The following is a 20,074-nucleotide window of genomic DNA, read 5'->3' on the forward strand; positions in this document are numbered from 1 at the left end:
AAGCCAGAAAATAAAAACTCATGTGTGTTCTGCAGGCAGTACAAATCTGAGTACATAAAAGTTGATGGTATTAACTTCTCTTCTGAGTATCAGGAACCTGAGTACTAAGAAATGTCAATGCACAGAGAACATCTAAAAGATGTGTAAGATCAATGTCTTGTGGCATATATTCATGCAGATGTGTCTTTTTTCCCCAGCCTTCTCTTATTATGTCTTAATCTGTTTAGATGAAATCCTGTCAGTGTGGAGGAGAGTAGGAAGAGATGGCAATGTTTTACTCATACTCTACTTTCAATATTTCAATATTTCAAACAATATTATGGAAAAACAACATCTCAAAAATACCCTTAATGTTTGGTTAAAGGTCTCAGTACTACACCTCAACCAAATAAATGTATAAACTACAGCATCATAATCATTAGGAAGAATCATAGTTTGTTAATTAATTAATCAACTAATTAATTTCACTTTCATCCTGCTCACTGCTATTACCCCCACAATCCTTCCCTCATCCTCCATCCCCTTTTCCTCTGAGAGTGTAGCATCTCCAACTGTGTATCCCCTGACTCTGGCACATCAAGTCTCTGTGGGGTAAGTACATCCTCTTTCAGGCTAGCTAGAAGAACATATCCCATAGACAAGTAACAGCTTTTGGGATGGCCCGGACTCCAGTTGATTGGGACTCAGATAAAGATCAAGCTTCATTTCAGCTACATATATGGAGGAGGGCTAGGTCCAGCTTATATATGCTCTTTGGCTGGTGGTTCAGTTTTTGAATGTCACAAGTGTCCAGTGTTACTTAGCTGTGTTGGTCTTCCTGTGGAGTTCCTATCTCCCCCAACTCATCCCTAAAAGACCTTGAGCTCCATTCACTCTGGCTGTGGGTCACTCAATCAGTCTGAGTCAGCTCGTGGGTGAAGCCTCTCAGAAAACAGCTATGCTAGACACCTCTCTGCAAGAATAACAGAGTATTATTAATAGTGTCGGGAACTGGTGATCGCACATGGCATTGGTCTAAAATTGGGCCAGTTATGGTTTGCCATGGGCCCAGTCTCTGCTCCATCCTTTTGTACCTGAATTTCTTGAAGACAGGATAAATTTTGGATGGAAAATTTGGTACCTAGCTCCGGGAAGTAACGTCTTCATTTTCCATTTCCCCAATGTTGTGAGTCAGCTATGGTCACTCTCATTGATTCTTGGGGACCTCTTCTATCCTGTGTCTCTGTCATGGCCTTGAGATGCCCCCACCTCCCCACCCATGTCAATTGCAGATTTCTATTCATTCTCATGGTTATCAGGCTGTCTGTCCTATCCCTTGCCACACTTGCTCCTAAGTACTACTCTATTTCCTTCCCCATTCCCTCTCCTACCAGTTCCCTTCCTTCATCTGCCTTTTGTGACTATTTTATTCCTCCTTCCAAGAGAGATTCAAGAATCCTGACTTGGGCCTTCTTTCCCATTTAGCTTCTTTGAGATTATGGAATGTAGCATTGGTATTCTGGATTTTTCGCTAGTATTCACTTAAATGAGTACATACTATGCATGTTATTTTGGGTCTTGGTTACCTCACTCAGGATAGTATTCTCAAATTCTATTCATATGTCTGCAAAATTTATGATATCTTTGTTTTTACTAGCTAGGTAGCATTCCATTGGGTAGAAGTACTGTTTATTTTTTAAATCTATTCTTAAGTTAAAGGACACCTAGATTGTTACCAGTTTCTAGCTGTTACAAATAAAACTGCTATTGACATAGATGAGGAATCGTCTTTTGTGGGAAGGTGGAGTATCTTTTGGTTACATGCTCAGGAGTGGTATAAGTGGGTCTTGAGGTGGAGTTATTCCCAGTTTTCTGAAAAACCATCAAATTGATTTCCAAAATGGTTATACATGTTTGTGCTCCTGCCCTCAGTTGAGGAGTATTCCCTTTGCCCCACTTTTCTTACCAGGATTGCCATTACCTGGGTTTTGTTTGTTTGTTTGTTTGTTTGTTTTTAATCTTAGCCATTTTGACTGTATAAGATGGAATCTCAGAGTTGCTTTGATTTGTATTTTCTTGATGATGAAGAACTTTGAACATTTCTTTAAGTGTTTCTTGGCCATTTGAGATTCCTCTGTTGAGAATTTTTGTTTAGCTCTGCACTCCACTTTTATTTGAGTTATTTGTGTTGTTGGTGTCAAACTTCTTTAGTTCTTTAAACATTTGGATATTAGCCCTCTGTCAACTGTAGGGTTGGAAAAGGATCTTTACCAATCTGTAGGTTGCTGTTTTGTCCTACTGATAGTGTCCTTTGATTAGAAGGAAAATTCCAACCCATGGAGGATAGACACACCCAAAAAAATGCAGGATACAAGTTATTCCACACCAGCAAAAACAAAACAATGAAAAGACACACACGCACACACACACACACACACACACACACACACACACACACATGAGCATGCACTACCATCATCAATATAACAAGAATTCAAGAATTAATAATCACTGGTCATTAATATCTCTTAACATTAATGGACTTGAATTTCCAATAAAAAAGATGCAAGCTGACTGTACTGGCTAGTTTTATGTGTCAACTTGACACAAACTGGAGTTATCACAGAAAAAGAGCCTCAGTTGTGGAAATGCCTCCATTATACCCAGCTGTAAGGCATTTTTTCAACTCGAGATCAAGGGGGGAGGACCCAGACCATTGTGGGTGGTGCTGTCCCTGGGCTGGTAGTCTTGGGTTCTATAAGGAAGCAAGCTGAGCAAGCCAGGGGAAGCAAGCCAGTAAGAAACATCCCTCCATGGCCTCTGCATCAGCTCCTGCTTCCTGACCTGCTTGAGTTCCAGTCCTGACTTCCTTTGATGATAGACAGCAGGGAAGTAAGCTGAATAAACCCTTCCCTCCCCAACTTGCTTCTTGGTCCTGATGTTTGTGCAGGAATAGAAAACCTGACTAAGACACTGGCAGAACAGATGTGAAAATAGGATCCACCATTATGCTGAGTATAAGAAACACACCTCAGCAATAAAGATAGACATTATCTCAGAGGGAAGGGCTGGAAATTTTTTTCTCAGGAAATGGACCTGAGAAACAACCTGGAGTAGCCACTTTATAAAATTTAGATTTTTAACCAAAGTTAATCAAAAGAGACAGGGAATGACACTTCATATTCATTATGGAAAAATCTGAGAAGGTGATATCTCAATTGTGAACATCCTTGTCCCAAACATAAGGGCATCCACATTTTAAAATGAAGAATTGCTAAAGCTTAAGTCACACATGGAACCCCACACATTGATAGGGGGAATCTTCAACACCCCATTTTTAGCAATTGACAGATCTTCCAGACAAAAACTAAACAAAAAATAAATGAAACTAATAGACATTATGGATAGAATTGATCTAATGGAGAACTGTAGAATATTTTAACCAAACATAAAAAAATATACCTTTTCAGCACCCCATGGATCCTTCTCCAAAATTGACCATAGAGAAAATTGCAACAGATACAAGGAAATTTTAATGACACCTTATATCTTATGAGACCACTATGTATTAAAGCTGGACTTCAATAACAACAGAAACACTAGAAAACCTACAAAGTCATGGAAATTGAACAACTCTCTTCTCAATGATCTCTAAGTCAGGGAAGAATTAAGAAAGAAATTAAAGACTTTCTGGAATTCAATGAAAATGAAGGCAAAACATACGCAACTTTATGGAACACAATGAAAGCAGTACTAAGAGGAAAGTTCATAACACTGTGTCTCCATAAAGAAATTAGAAACTTCTCATAGCAACAATTTAAAAATACACATGAAATCTCTAGGAAAAAAGAAGAAGAAACAAGCACACGTGGTACAGGAGTAGAAGGCAAGAAGTAATCAAAGTCAGGGAGGAATTTAATCAGTTAGACACAAAGAAAACAACAAAAAGAATCAATGAAACCAAGTCCTCATTCTTCGAGAAAATCAATACGATGCCATAGTTTTTAATGGAATTCTTCCTAGAGATAGAAAATTGTGATTGTTCAGTGTTATGTACATTTCTAATGTATTTTAAAATATGTCATGTATCGTACACATTCTGAAAAACATAATTCATAAAAGGTTGTGCTTAAAAAAATGCCACCTTTTAAAGTAGTTCTGTCCCAAACAGGAAGTTACCTCAATTGTTACAAATGAATAACTTTTAAAAAGTAAACTGCATTTCATTTGTTTTCAAATACTTAATGGAATTTTTATGTTGACTATAAGCTCTTGCCTGTGTATATTGGATGACAGCCACTTTATTTATCTAATTCTGAAATGGTAACAGCAACTTTATGGAATTATTGGTATATGGCTATATGTTATTCATAATAATTACATTAGGCAATAAATGGATGTTATGCTTTTTTTCTAAAGTATCCTTAATAACTTTATTTCTTACATGAGCAGTAGTTATGTACCAATTAGAGATCAAGAATTTGTCAATTGACACTGTTTATATTGCAAGGTTAATACTGAGTGAAAACAGAAAAAAAAAAAAATAACAGGAAAACCCCATGGCATTAAACAGTCAGATATGATTTTCAGATTCTACTTGAATCTCTTTCCATTATTAGATGCAAGGGTGTAAACATTACTGACCGAAAAAAATCAATATTTATGATGCATGCAAATCTCCACAAAACATTGTATTGCTTGCTATATCACAAAATAAAAATTCAAAATTTGATATTTTAAATTTGATTCTGGATAGACTAAATACATAAAGTTCTTTTTAAGTTATTCAACCTATAGAAAATAGATTGGATATCTTTTGTCAGAGATTTTTCAGTACCTTTATTGATTAGTTACTTTATAATTCGTATATATTTGGAGTCTGATTCACTTTATCTTTGACGAATTTTGCTTAAAAGGGTTTTTTATTCTGTATTTAAAAATCCTTTATAATATCCACATTTTTACTCATTTTCTCTGAAAGAACATGTGATAATCTGTCAAGTATTTACAACATGATCCAGAATCCCCTCCAATATATCTGAAACATTTCTATTTCTCCAGTCAATTTTAACAAGAAGTAACTTTGGATGTTAACCAAACATTTTGCAAAATATTTTATCAAATAAGATAAGAACAGAATCAATACTACATTAAATGCTTTCTGTGCCATTTTACATGTAACCGTGTATTTGAGAAATATTGCATGACTACTTCATTAAAGTGCTTGGACCCCATTTTGGGTAAAACAGAAAATAGTTTTTAATTTTATGGGTATCCTGGACAGTAATATTGTCTTAAGTATCATGAGTATAATTGATATGTTGAATACCGTTACCATCCCTTTTTGCAGAAAAATAATCTAAGACTTTTAAATATTTATCACTGTATAAATAAAATCAAATGTTAGCAGTTGTAAAAACATCTGCTTTTTTTTTACAAGTGAAGAAAATGATATCCATAAATGTTAGGTGGCAGAATCAAAGACACAAAAGAATTTAGGAGCTAGGACTGAAATTCCAGTCCTTTATTTTTCTCTATCAACCTACCTCCTACAAAAAAAATACACAGGTGTATGATAATCAGATTACAAATCCATGGACCCACATAGCTATTTTCTCAAAATTCCTATTGCCAATGAGTCCCCAGTGTTTTAAGAATTGATTTGTCTTTCTGTCTCCTCCGAATTTCAATTTTTTTCTTTGGGTTGCTTAATTCATACTCGATTGAATGATTCTTGAAAACTAGAAAACAAAGCTTAGTATAGGGACTTCCTCATAGTTAGGAAGTCCACCATTTCACTCTCCAGGTGTCTAGGATCAGGGATTATTAATATGCCACTGAATTAATGTATTTTACAGGACTAGGAAAACTCTGCTACTGAGGCAAACACTACCCTCAACAGATCCTTCCATTGTGCTGTAAGTCAATAGAATGTGAGCTTCACCTAGACCCAGACTCTTAGATTTCTCATTTGAGCACTGGATAGTCTGTTGTCATGTTGAGAATAAAACTGTCTTGTTTGGCTCCATGAAGTCACCTTGCTAAAGACCTCCTCAGTTTTAGGAAAAAGAAGTCAGAACAGGAACAATAATAATATTTTTAAATATGATTATTTTTCTGGAATGAGTATACTCTCTATATTTTGAGACAGGGTCTTTCTATGAAGTGCTGGTTGTCCTGGGACTTCTCTAGATGAAGCTGGCGTTGAACTAATACAGATCTACTTCCCTCTGCCTCCTCAGATCTAGGGCTAAAAATGTGCCACCACGCCTGTCCTGGATATACTATCTTATGTCTAGATTTGAAAATGTTTAATCAGAAATATAATATTTGGAAATTTTAAAATTTAATATGAACTTGGAAATTAGAACATGTATATAAACTACTTAAAGGTCTGTTTGTTAATTACATCTATGTGTTTGTTTGAAAGGTAAATGTACTTAAATCTTAACAGTACTTGCAAATTATTGTAAAGTATCTTTTATTTGCCTGACATAATTGCCATCTTGGAGGCTTAGTGCTGAATAAACTTACCCTGTCTAGTTGTTTCTGAAACTGTTCTGTCCTAAACTCCTCTCCAAGCCGTTTCAAACTGGCTTCTCTTAGTTTCTTGGTGAATTACTCTGCCTGTCTTTAAACTAGCTCTTGCAATTTGTTCTAATCTTCTGGCTCCTTCTCATTCTCTGACTTGTTTTGCCTTCACCTGTGTCTAGCCTGTACTCCCTGCCACATGTCTCTGCAAAACTATCTTTGTAAAAACTGCCACTGAATTCCACAAGGAATTCTGCCATGAATGCCACACTACTGCTCTACATTTCCACTCACTGATTCAATTTAACTGACAGAACCCATAGATCTTCAGGCCCCTGTTTCCTGATTGTTGCGATTAAAGACTTGTACCACCATACTTGGATCTAAGCTTTTCTGTACCTTGAACTTGCTCTGTATCAGGCTGGCCTTGAACTCAGAGATCTGCTTTCCTTTGTCGGTGTGATTCCTTGCAAGAGCACCCATGTTGCCAGATTAAAATTCTTCTACCAATTATAAGAATATTTTGATATTAGGTAATTTAACCCCCATTAGTTTCAAAAGCAATGAAGATAAATTTATTCTAACAGAGCTATATGCAGATGAACTATTAAATAGTTCTTTTAGTAAAACACAATAATAAATATTAACTTTGAGTAAATAGATATTCCTCTTTACCCTTGCACATAATCAGTTTCAATTTCATACGAAAATCATTTGCAAACACATATTCTTGACTTCTACTGTATTCCTTGATGCTATTATATTGCAGGATAAGTCCAGAGGATTTTTTAATAGAGTTTTGGAAGAATGGGAGACAGAATGGAAACATAGACAATACTTCATTTCTGTTCTTAGTAGGATATAAGTCAGAATTAAGATGTCTATGATTTTAATATCACTTATGTATAGGAGTCTAAATAAAATAGTTCAATAGGTTTAATGGGCAGAGAGGACAAGTCACTTACTTAATTCTAAATAATGCAAAGATATAAGAATCTTAGCTACATAGATGTTTCAGTTACTGAATGGAAAGGAAGTGACTGCCCCTAGATATGGTGTAGAAGAAAGTTTATTGGAGATAAAAAGAAGAGTATAGGAAGAGGCAGGGAGATCTGGAAGAGTCCGGAGTGGACATGATCATGATGTATGTGAGACAATGGGGGAGGGGAGAAGGAAAAGCCAGATGAGGAGGCCAGGAGGGGAAGAGTATATGAACAATTCAGGCAACAAAAATGGTTAGATTATATAGGGAAGGGAAGTTTGGAGGAGGTAATCATCCCAGCCTCTGGGCTGAAGAAGATCAGGATAGGGGATAGGGTACGTTAGCCATAGCCTGTCACAGGTAGGCACTGAGGGATGCTGAGAACACTTTAGGTCAGTGTCCACTTTGATACTTTAATGGATACCTCAAGTAGCAATTTGTCCCAGGTTTGAGACCTAACAGTTTCAACACTTGGAAATTCTCACTGTAGTTTTGTTGTGTGATTCATCTTTTGGAAATTCAATAAACCTAGTTAAAAAAAATCTGTGAACACTGTAGATACATGTATAATACATTTGTATGGTAACTAAAGATAGTTAAACTATGTCCCACTGGCTATATTTTGTTGTGTTTTTAAACACTGAGTTTGTAAGACCTGACCAATTACATCTATAAGCAACCAGTTGTTTAGTTTATAAATTGTCCAGACATGTGGGTCAAGCACAGAGAAAATAGAGAATGCATGTAAGTAAAGGATTCTGATAGATACCACGTTTATGCCTCTTGTACAAAAAACAAAAAAAGTAAAGGACATGTTATAGTAATGTTTTTGTTTATATGTAATTTATGAATATGAATAAAATGTTAAAGGGGAGACAAACATGCAAAGGAATAGATAGTTGATTTGTTGATTTTTTTCCTTTTATTGGATATTTTCTTTATTTACATTTTAAATGTTATCCCCTTTTCCAGTTTCCCCTCCAGAAATCACCTATTCCGTATACCCTCCCCCTGCTTCCATGAGGGTGCTACGCCCCCAGTCCTGCTCCCTCCAGCCTCTCTGCCTAGACATTCCCGTACACTGGGGCATCAAACCTTGACAGGACCAAAGGCCTCTTCTCCAATTGGTGCCAAACAAGGCCATCCTCTGCTACATATGCATCTAGAGTCATAGATCCATCCCTGTGTACTCTTTGGATGGTAGTTTAGACATTGCGAGCTCTGGGAGGGTGGGGTTTAATTGGTTGATATTGTTGTTCTTCTTATAGGATTGCAAACCCCTTCAGCTCCTTCAGACCTTTCTCTAACTCTTCTAGTGGGGACCCCATTTTCAGTTCAATGGAGGGCTGTGAGCATTTGCTTCTGTATTTGTCAGGTTCTGTCAGAGCCTCTCAGGAGACAGTTATATCAGGTTACTGTCAGCATGCACGACTTGGCTGTTTCTTCGTTTACACGGGGTCTTATTAATTTATTTGCTAATTGTTCAACTTTTAAGTTAAAATGCCATCATAATGTTTGCAGTTGAGGCTTTAAAATGAGAGTGAAAAAATATTTCCTTTCATATGCCTATAATGGATATACATCTCTGATTTTTTACAGCCAATGTCTTCTATAATCATGCTTTTAGTTAATTTTATTTCTGTTTCTTTTTCTGAATTGATTTGAATGACTCATTTTAAAATAAGGAAATTAAGTTATTGACAACTGTTGAAAATAGTTTTTTATGTCAGTCATTCAATTTTAACCTATTTGTAGCATTTTGAACAATGTCAAATTACAATATTCTATTATCATCTTTAAGAACCATAAGATTTGAATATTGCCTTCAAAGGCTAGTCCAAGACATACATTTAGTTAGTCATTTAATTTTGGTTTCTTGGGAGATCAGAAGATTAAACTAACAAAGAGGTCATCTAACAATATTAGACTTTATATATCTAATATATACTATAATAATACTATATCATTTAAAGTATAGAGGTAAAACAGTAAGCTGCTGACTAGGTTGAGTTAGCTGGAACAGAAGTAACAATCATTTGTAGGCATACTTTTAAAGGTTAGAACACAGAAAAATCACTAGATGGTCTTACATTATCATTGTCACTGACAAAGAACACACACACACACACACACACACACACACACACACACACTCATGCGGTCTCCTTGTGGAGAAGGAGAAGGTAAGAATAGGAGAAAAGAATTAAAGCTTTCAAATTCCCCCATCCAATCTTTGAGCAGGGAAAAATTCTTTCAAACACTTGAAATTTGAAAACCAGGATATTTCTCTTTTTTTCTCTTTAAAGTTTTATCTGATGTTGATCTTACCTTGGCACTGAAAATTAAAAACCTGAAACTCAGAGGTGTAAGTTGTCTTTGACCAGAAAGGTCAATAGATGTTTGACTAAAACTTGGTGTTACCGGTGATCTTGAAAGGTATTTGTGCTTCTCTGAAAACCAGAAAGATCTGAAAGGGAGACCAAAGGGCCTGGAATGGAGAAGAATTTTAAGTAGAGTGAAAACAACCCAGAACCTTGAAGTCTCCTTCTGGACTAGATTATTTACATCTCAGTGTTCTGATACTTTGGAGGATGACAGTACTTATAAAATACATTTAGGATATTTTTATTGTCCGATATTAACAGTACCTATTCACATAGTGCTTTGCTTAGGAAATACTGTTTTACATGATTATTCTTATGTGTTAATTTGTTGACTATTTTTAATAAATAGTTTTGGAAGCTATTATTTATATCATCTTATAGCTGAGGAGAGAGACAACTGACCTGTTCAATATCAGGAAGCAGTGCCAGAGATGTGGGAGAAAGTCTATTATCTTTTTAACCAGAATGGGGAAACATTTACAGGGCTTTGATGAACCTTACATTCAACAATAAAATTTAGTCTTTTTTTTTTCTTTTTTTCGGAGCTGGGGACCAAACCCAGGGCCTTGCACTTGCTAGGTAAGCGCTCTACCACTGAGCTAAATCCCCACCCCTAAAATTTAGTCTTAATAGCATAAAATATCAATTATTTTTCTCTTTCATCCATATAAAGATACTATGACAAGGAATAGCATAATTAAAATCAATTATTCACAAAAGATTTTATTCAAAGTATAAATAAGTATATTGTACCTTTATTTAAAAACAAAGCAAAACAAAAGCTAGCCAGAAAAAAGACAAAAACAAACGAAAAAATAAAAACAAAAACAAAACAAAAATCAGTAACTATGTGGAAACTTTAAGCCAAACTATTTCCTCAGGATATCACTATGAAAAAATAGTGTAAAAGTTTTAATATACTTTAAAAGTTGGGCAAACCTCCATAGATAACCAAAGACAAATTCAGACTATGATTATTTGAAAAAATCAGATCAGAGCCACGTGCCTTGTTCTGGTTTTCTAGACAATTAATATGGTTTAGTGGAATTCAAAAGATGAAGTAAAATTTCATTTAAACATAGCCACACTCATTTGTGTGATGACTTTGGCTGAATGGTTATAATGAAGTATTGAAAAGTTGTGAAAGAAACCATGTGTCCTATGAAAGCTAACTCATTGCTTGGCTATGTAAAAATTGGGGGACTCTGATCCTGTGCTCACAATTATTTATACACTAATTACTTATACAACAATATTAAGACTGATGCTTCCAGAAGCAGCTGTGCTTTGCATATAATTTCTACTTTTAAATTTCTCTTCTCTCAGAAGTTTAGGAACTCACTGACACTAGTAGAACCAGCCTTAGGAGTGCTTGTGGGAGACAAAGGAAAGGGTGTAACATTCAGACCCTGTTGCTCAATAGTCAGAGGGCCAAGAACAAAGGACTTAATAATTTTTTTCCTTCAACTTCCTGGAACATATTGTTCAAAGCAACATGAATAATGAATACCTCTGAAAGACCCTCTATTCAGCCCCAGATTATTTAACTTTATCTAAAGAATCTTACTATGTGCTAAGTACAATAAAGAACATACATCTTGGGTACACATATTTGCCTTTCTAATGAAAGTATTTTTATTACATTTTTTGCTCAATTGAGTTGATGATATAGAGTAAATGTTTTTTTCCTTTACTTTTTATTTATCTTCCCAAGAGGTAGTTTATATAAGAATAAATTTTGATAACCTTATGCAAAAAAAAAATCCTCTCTGAACCTTTTAATTGGGCACACACTTGCTTAAATCTGCCTATCATTTTATACTTCAGTCAAAAGTGAGACTGAAATTAATTGACAACTAGGGTTAGCCTGAAGAGAGAGTTTAGTCATTAAGAGCATTTGCTTTTGCAGAGGACCGGTATTCATATAATGTCTTACTACTATCTATAATCCCAGTTTCAAGGAGCCCAGTGATCTCTTTGGACCTCTATCAACCCCAGACCTGCATATGGCATGCAGACATTTACACAATAAACTTAAGAGCATGAGATAAATATTTTAATAAATGGCAATGAGGAAGTTGTAGGCCTGGTTGGAAGAGAAACATATCAAAGTCAACTGCTAACTCAGTACCAATGTTTATCTGTGCACATGTATGTTGAAGTCAGAGGACAACCAGAGTTTTCATTTCAAAGGTGCTTGTCATATTGATTTTTTGTTTTTGGGTTGTTTGTTTTTATTTTGCTTTGTTTGCTTGTTTGTTTTGTGTTGTGTTGTGTTATCTGTTCCTTAGATGACTCTATTGCCTTGTTTGGAACTCACCAAGTAGGCTAGAGAGCTGGCTAGTGACTGTCAAAGATTTACCTGTCTGCACCTCCTCACCTGGGTGCTCAGATTATAAGCATAAAATACCATGTCAGCAATATCCTTTCCTCCCTTCCTTCCTTCCTTCCTTCCTTCGTTCCTTCCTTCCTTCTTTCCTTGCTTCCTTGCTTCCTTCCTTGCTTCCTTCCTTCCTTCTTTCCTTCCTTCCTTCCTTCCTTCTTTCCTTGCTTCCTTCCTTCCTTCCTTGCTTCCTTCCTTCCTTCTTTCCTCTTCCTTATTATTGCCGTGCTCCTCTTCCTCATCACCTTCCTCTTCCTCTTCCTTCTCTTCTTCTCCTCCTCTTGGTAGATTCTAGGGTTCAAACTCAGCTCTTTATGCTGTCAAGGCAAGTTTTATTTTTTAATCTCTTCTCTTTATTATATCAGTATAAATTGGTTTTGCACAATTGTCTTATTTTGAGTTAGTACCTTTAAATTTTTCCCTTTCCTCTTCTTTGTCTCCCCCACTTCCATTTTATACGTAAACACACATGTTCTCTTCAACAATCTTGTTCTTATAATCTCCTTCGGACAGCCATAACTGCATCTTCTTCCCTGGTGTGTTTGACTGTACACAATCAAATGCAGTTACTTTCTTTTGTAGCTTCTGCATTTATTCCTTGATCCAGACTTCTCTGAAAACCAGAATTTTCTTTGTTCATTTTTCTTACTTTTATTCAAGTAATTCAGGCATATGCTTTTATAAAAATACTAATAAGTGATTTTTGTTCAGTTAAGCATTTATTTTCTTTAAGCAAGCTTAGTCTGATTTCCTTTAAGGCAGATAACCCCTCACAATCTTCCCTTATTTAAATAGCAATAATGCTTCATACATAAAATCTGTGTTTAAAACTACAGGTTCATGGTTGATGTAATAATACTACATTTTTTTCTGAATATTCATAGATGATTCCATATTTGCTCTTTGCTACTTTTTTTGTGTGGGGATATAGTGATTTTCTTACATTCTTTCAGAGTGTGGATAATATTGATAAAGTGTGTAGTCTTATTTCCATAATCATTTGTAAATGTTGTTGGTCTATACTAATTTTAGAAGTTTTTAAGTTATATAATCAGAGTATTAATTATGGAATATAGAAGGCTGAAAATTTCAGTGGTAGTCACACAAATTTATATCTTTCCATAATGATATTTTGCTTTGTGAAAGTGTATTTTCCTCAATTATTACAGTATTTCATGATTTTGCTAGTAAATTTTACAGTTCTAATAATTACATGGCAAAAATAACTGATTATTTTTGTGAATCATATACCTTATTTGGTATTTATAATTCTCTGTGGAAACTTTGTCATTTCTGCTGACATCATAAATATATAAACATTGGATAACTGAGTCATCTCCCTCCATCACCAGCAGTAATTATTCCCCTTTCTCAACTTCTTACATTCAATAAAATCTCTAAGTCATCCTACACAATAAAATGCCTTTCTATAATTGAATTAATGAAATAAGATTATCATTTTAGTAATTCAAAATATTGAAACATCATTATGTTTTTTTATTTATCAAATTTACTTTTCAAATTTACATTGAACTGATAGTCATTGCAAATCTTTGTGACCTCTCTCTCTGTCTTTCTGTCTCTCTGTCCCTCTCTCTCTGTTTCCCTTTCTTTCTCCTCTCTCTCTCTCTCTCTCCCTCTCTCACTTTTCTGCAAATGAAAATGAAAATAAGATTAGGAAACTAAATGATTGATGTACACTTTATTCCATCTCAATTCAAACTTTAAGAGTTTATATTTGTGTTCCAGTACAGGATAGTGATCAAACAAACAATTTAGTCTTACTGCTCAAACATCCATGAATTGAACCGCTATTTCATTTACAGGAAATCTAGTTTTAACATTTTGAACTCTTTTTTCTGTGTGTGTGTTTCCACTCATGTTATACTGTCCCTTCATTCATTCCAATCTAGCCACAATAGTCTTGCCCTGTTCCCCTCTTACAAAGGTTTATTTTGTCCATATAAACCTTCTCACAGATATCCTTATTATTAGAGTTCTCATCTGAAGTGTTCTTTCATACATAACCTTCTCAATAGGATTTCCAATTTCCCCTACTTACATATTTCTAGGCAGGCATAATTATACAAACCATGCATCCTTCAAATTATAATTAACTTTATGATAAAAATGGCATGTGACAGTAGAACTCTTATTACTTACTGTGGCAAATAGAGTTTTTTAGAGTTCCACAGCTAGAAGTCCAGCATCATTTGAGATTAGAGACAGCAGGTCTGTAAAAATAAGCTGGCTTGTCCCTCATCAGCCAAGGGAAAAGATTCAGGTTTGCTCACCAAGCAAGTCAGTCCCCTCACTGTGCTCAATGTGTGACACTTTGTACACTTGACTCTTTCTTCAGAAAAATCACAACCCGTTTGGAGGAAATTGCAAAATAAAAATTCTAGACCCTTTCATTAACATGAACATGCCCATGACAATAAATCACTTGAGACCATGCTTGATGCTTGGGGTGTGACAAACATAAAAGTCTTGCCTTATCTTGTGGTGGAACTGGAAAAATCAGTCCAGGGGGTGCCTACAGTAATGGTGGCAGAAGTAAAGTAGAGGTATGTGACATTCTCCATCACACCTTGGCTAAGTTATTGCCATTTCCACAATGTAGAATTTGAATTTACATAGGGGTGTCTGTGTTTTCATGGGCCATCCATTTATATTTCATTAAAAACAGAAAAGAAAGAAACAATAATTCATACCAGTTACTTATTTAGTCTGAGGAAAGGATATTAAAAATCATTATAAATAAACCTTTAAATTTCAGCAATCTGCTCTAATGATAGGTCAAAATCATTAAATATTATCTGCTGTCAATAATGAACTCTCAAGAGACAGCAATAGCCTGAGACTTTCATTTAATTTTGTCTCTCTTTTAGAATAGGTTAAAAGATGTAACAAATCAAAAAAGGTCAATATTTAGCAGGTTGGTGGGAAACTGCAGTTCTAAGTTTGTAGAATTTCATGATTTCTGAGTGAAAAAGACTTTGTGTGTTTTTTTGGTTTCGGTGGTAGTGATTTTTTTTTTGTTTTCTTTTTTCTTTTTTCAGTTTGATCTACTTTAAAATTTGGTTCTGTGAATTGTGAGTCAATACTATGATCATAAGAGTATTAATATTTTTACTCTTTTATGACATGAAAGATTGCAAGATGCATCTTCATAGTATAAAAGAATCAGTTTAATAATAGTAATGGATATTATAATTGATATATTATAATGTAATGAAAATGAGAATACTATTATAAGATTTCATATAGTGATAGATTTTATGGCCTTTTCTCCTTAATTTCTGACAGCTGTATAAGAATAAAGCAGCAAAATAAAATTATTTTGATGGATAAACTAAAGATTACAAGATTTTTTTTATGGCATACAAACCTGTTTATCCTCTGACTGCATGCAGGATACTTCAGTGGCAATTAGACCAGATGGTTGAAAACAGACACTGGGCATTCAAACACACTAACACTAACACACCAACTAGTGCCTGGTCTCACAGGCTTTTAGATGACATGCGTGAAGTCTTCAAAGTCGACTTTAAAGTGAAAGCAGAAAAAAATAAGAAATTCAACTGAATATATATGTAATTTTTCTGATCTGTGAGTTTACATGATTCTTAATGACTTTTTAATATTGGTTCTTATTGACTTATACCTTCAACAAGTACCAATTTCTTTCTATATCTCTGCCAAATTATATTAAATACGATATAATAAAAAAGTCCAGTATACTATGCAGACTATGTAATACCAATTATCTAGTTAAAATTGGAGGAAGCAGCTTTAACTGTAATGACTATTATTTCGTGTAAGTTATCAGTTATATTCTTTTTTCTTTCAGAAGCATGATATTTGTGCTAGAACCCTCTGCTCATGAATATTAGACATAATTTCATCAATTGCTTACCAGCCTTTCATCTTAGTTTTATAAATTCATAAATGAGCTTTATTTAATTATTAAGCTTTAATAAGTGACTTTTTATTGCAGCAGTAAAACATTTCTGATATGAAATGGCAGTAATTTACGATAATTTCTTAGAAGTTGGGAAAGTAAAAAAAAAAAGGTTACTAGTGCTCTAAAAGGCCTAGATCATTATGTAATTATGTAATTGTTAAAAGTCTCATTGAGCTTCTGTGTGAGCTTTCCACTTTTCATGGGTGTACCATTAAGGAAGGCATTTAGATTAAGAAGTAAGGATTTTGAACACTAGCTAGACATTGACAGTGGAACATGTTGGAAAAAATCAGACAAGCTAGAGGGGTAACCAAGCCTGCTTAATCAGTAAACAGGGTCTCAAGGGTGGGAGGTGAGGATTAAAAAAAAGAGAGACAATTAGGCAGTATTAGAGTATAGCCCCAGCAAGTGCTGAAGAGTGGTTATATTTTTTTTCTCAGTCGATTTTATATCATTCTAGGTACATGCAAAGAATATGGTGAGTTCTGAGGCATAAACAAAGTAGTCAAAGAACAAACAATATATAAACAAATTCGGCAAGGAACAAACAAGGCAAAAACAAAGGTCCCATGGTCGCTGTATTCAGGGACTTAGCAAGATGATCAAGATGCAAGGAACATATTCCTCAGCTGAATTTATTCTGAGCCTACTTCTTTGACCTTGCCCAATGTCAAATTCTTGCCTGAGTTTACTTGTCCTAGGCAAATGTAAATATTCTTGCTAATATATTTGAAGCAGCACCAAGAGATCTCCACAAAGGGGAGGGGGTATGATCACAATGTATCATATACGAGATATGTTCAAACTAAAAAGCAAAATGAAATAACCTTTCCTATGTAATAAATGAAGAATTTTCCCAAATAATATACATTGTCTCTAATTCACAATGTAGAACATGCAGCATTTAAGACAATGTATAAAGGTATCTGAAGATATCCAAGACAATGTCAATTCTTACTTGCACTATATCCCAAATTGCCTTAAGTTTTCAATGTTCCTTTAAAATATGAGCTCTTTTTAACAATTAATTAATTTAGTTAGTTAGTTTACATCCTAATTTTACCGCTCCTCCTTCCAATACTGCTTTCTAAAGCCCTTTCTCCTATCTCCCCTACCCTTCTTCCCTGAGAAATCGTTGCCCCCCCCCCAACTAGGCATCAACCCACCCTAGTATACTGTCATTGAAAGGCTAGGATCATTCTCTTTCACTGAAGCCAGAGATAGTGGCCCAGGGGAACATAACCAACTGGCATGCAAGAGAATCAGGGAGAGCCTTGCTCTAGTTCTTGGGGTCTAGAATAAAGGTGTACATCTATATATGTGCTGGGGGAGCAGGAAGCTAGGCCTAGCCCATGGTCGCTTGTTGGTTTGTAGCTCAGTCTCTGCTAGCCCCCAAAGGTCCAAGTTATTTGACTCTGTTAGTCTTGTAGAGTCCTCACCCCTTCCAGGTCCCTCAGTTCTTCCCCCAACTCTTCCACAAGACTCCCTGAACTCCTTCTAATGTTTGCCTGTTGGTGTCTACATCTGTTTCTATTAGCCGCTGGGTCTATTAGAGGACAGTTATGCTAGGGTCCTGCCTGCAAGCATAATAGAATATAACTAATAGTATCAGGGGTTGGTTCTTGCCCATGAAATGGGTCTCAAATTGGGTCAGTCATTGGTTGGCCATTCCCTCACTATCTGTTTATCTTTTTCCCTGCACATTTTATAGGCAGGGCACATTTTGGGTTGAAGGTTTTGTGGGTGGGTTGGTGTTCTTTTCCCACCACTGGGAGTCCTGCCTGGTAGCAGGAGGTGGTCACTTCAGGTTCCATGTCACCCACTGCTAGGAGTCTCGGCTAGATTTACCACCATGATAATCTCTTAATTCTAAATATACCAGCCTCTGGTTCACACTTGTTTCTTCCAGATTTTTCAAATAGTGCTTACTGCACTTAACTTGTGGCTTTCTGTGTTGATCTGACTTACATTTGCCCTGAGTATGATGACATGCCTTCAGGTGTATGTTGAGTGGTATCTATTCCCTCGTCTTGACAAAAGTTACAGAAAATGCTGATTTGCTTAGTTGAGACACAACACATGTCTCAATTTGCACAATTAATATGTCAGAGTAAAAATTAATAAAACTACACCTTGGATGAATCAGAGAGTAGGAACAATGTCTTGTCACCAGTGGAAAAAATTGAGTATATTTAATGTTATATGTGGAATATATAATATATAATTTAAAAAAGCCAAAATGTACATAGCTCAAAATGTTTACCATTGCTGCTGTGAAAGCAACTTAAACCAAAAGCAGCTTGAAGAGGGAAGATTTGTTTGACTTATACTTCTAAATTTTAGTCTGTCATTGAAGGAAGTCAGTACATATGCTCAAAGAAGGCAGGAGCTGATGCAGAGATATGGAAGGGTGCGAATTACTGGTTTGCTCTCCATTCCTTGTGCATTCGTCTTTCTTATAAAACTGAAGGCCATCAGCCTCCAAGTTGCCCCAACACCAATTCTGTGGCTCCTCCAACAAAAATCACTAATTAAGGAACTGCCTTACAGGCTCCGTTACATTCAGGTTTAAGGCTCCCTCCTCTTATGATTCTAGCTTGTGTCAAATTAACATAAAACTATCCAAAAGAAAGGGTAAACCAAAGTGTCCCTGACCATAAAAGACTCTCAATTTTGCTCACAGTATATATAAGCACATAACTCTCAGAACCTTCATAGTTACTGTAGGTCTCGCTGAAACAGGGTCTTCCAGTGAGGCAGTTGCACAGTGAAGATGGTCCATGTGGCGCAGGTTATGGCTTGGCATCGTTTAGAGAGAGAACCTATTGCTTAATACTGAGTATTCCAGGGAATGGAGAACAGGGAATAGTCACAAGTCATGAGGCTCAAATATACTCTGTTCAAGGCCCAGAGTGAGAGGCAGCCCTGGGAGGATGCTGTGGAAAGCCAAAGAGCTAGACTGACAAACACAGAATGACCATTTGCAAGATGTTCAGCCTAGGGAGCAAAGTAGATAGGGAAAAATAGACCTCATCAGTTCAGAATAGTTCTGGATTTTGAAAGTAATAAACCTGTGATCAGGTAGTATATACCCCTATTACATCCACTCTTGACTAAAGTTTATTACTGTATATTCTAAAATCTCCAAAGCCCCAGTGAACTCATTTATAGCCACAGGAACATTCCTCTAGAGTGCTGGGGGGCTTAATTCTTGTTGATACTTGAAATTATAAGCATACATCTTCCTGTAAAGATAGCAATGCCATGCTTACTTCTTGTATTCCAAACACATCTGAGAGACTCCCTAGATAAAGCACTTGAGTAAGAACAATCTTGGAGTGTTTGTCGTAACCTGCTCATTCCTCAAAAGCTCCTCTATCTTTTCATTTCACGTTTTATTCCTTCCTTCATTTTATGAATGAATGTAATGTCACCCTCCTCTATTTTATACATTTTTACTACACTGATATTGAACTCATTCATTTAAATGGTTTACACGTTTACTCTAAATAATTTTATACCTCATGAGCAATCCATGTTAATTTTGTCAATTTCTGTATTATAATCATTAGTAAACTGTGAATGGAATTATATGGGTTTTCAGTGTACTTATATATTGTTATAGTTCATTATTGTTTCAACAGTTTCTTTTCACTCTCTAAGTGACCCTTGGAATTGAGCACTAAAAATATGTTAAGAAAAAAAATCCCCAAGTAAAACAAGCAGATGTATCCAAAGCAACAGATGCTTAAATCACAACACAAACACAAGATACAACAAGAGTCAGGCTATGTGAAACTTTCAAATTGATGCAAGCCGACACCTGTAAACTCCAAGATACAAAAATG

The 20,074-nt window shown here is 35.5% G+C and overlaps 1 protein-coding gene across 6 annotated transcripts in view; it reads left to right on the forward strand.

The window, feature by feature from the left end:
• Positions 1-20,074, forward strand: part of Grm5 (glutamate metabotropic receptor 5) — a 561,776-nt gene that overhangs the window by 226,667 nt on the left and 315,035 nt on the right.

Source organism: Rattus norvegicus, chromosome 1 (genome assembly GCF_021556685.1).
Source record: "Rattus norvegicus strain SHRSP/BbbUtx chromosome 1, alternate assembly SHRSP_T2T, whole genome shotgun sequence".
In the NCBI taxonomy this organism is placed as follows: domain Eukaryota; kingdom Metazoa; phylum Chordata; class Mammalia; order Rodentia; family Muridae; genus Rattus; species Rattus norvegicus.